Below are 1052 nucleotides of genomic sequence, written 5' to 3' on the forward strand. Positions count from 1 at the left end.
TTTATAGAAAATCCGGCAGAGTGCTAGCTGTAAATTGGAAAAACATTTTTTCTGAATCTGTTAAAAATACTTTTAATATAATCATAATTTCAATCTTAGCCAACCACCAACATATTTTCAACAATTTCTCAAATCACTTCAGTATCTCAAAATTCAATTCCTTTCATATCACACTCAATTTAATGAGCAATGCTCACATTCATTACTGAACATAGTTCATAGATAATTACATGAGTTTATAATATTCATTATAGAAGTTTATAAAATACAAAATATCAAAATACCAAAAGTGGGCTAATGTCCTACCAAATGCACTGCAAATATGAGGTGACTCTGGACTCCGAGTGTAGATCTGAAAGCTCACCCTGTGTGAGGTCTGCTGGACTCCCCAACTATGTCTCCAGTACCTGCGTGTGGCAAAAGCGACGCGCTAAGCAATTTTGCTTAGTGGTGATAATATAAAATAAAATAACTAAAATAAAGTAAATATGCAGAATGTATGTTTACATTTTTGGTAGACTTAATTTCTGATATTTATTGCAGTATTATTCGATTAAAATTTGGTAAGATTTATTATCATTGCTCGAGTAACCCATACTAGTCGACTGGATAGGATAAACGGGTAAATTGGCACTGGGTACTAAGTACCTCGGACCATCACACCATCGGTCACATTGTGTCTCTTGGTGTGCAACAGAACAACTAATAAGCTGTAATAATTATTAGCGATGAAACCCAAGTATAATATCTCAATCAACATAGCCAAAGGCTATTTTATCACAAAATGGAACGTGAGGCCATAAAACACAGAATGAAATGAAGCCATATGCAATACTACTAACAGAACCCTATTGGCATGCCAACCTATCCAAACCAATCTTGCTAGGTGTACTAGGGCATATTACACTCTTAAGTTTCGTAATTCTTAAAATTCAAGTTTTGGTGTTACTATTCAATTCATTAGTCAATAAAATGTTGACTTTTACATGGACAATAGGCACATTAGTTTTAATACTCCCAACATACCATATTTTGCATTCTAAAATTGTTGG

The sequence above is a fragment of the Hevea brasiliensis genome, chromosome 13 (genome assembly GCF_030052815.1).
Source record: "Hevea brasiliensis isolate MT/VB/25A 57/8 chromosome 13, ASM3005281v1, whole genome shotgun sequence".
Taxonomy (NCBI): domain Eukaryota; kingdom Viridiplantae; phylum Streptophyta; class Magnoliopsida; order Malpighiales; family Euphorbiaceae; genus Hevea; species Hevea brasiliensis.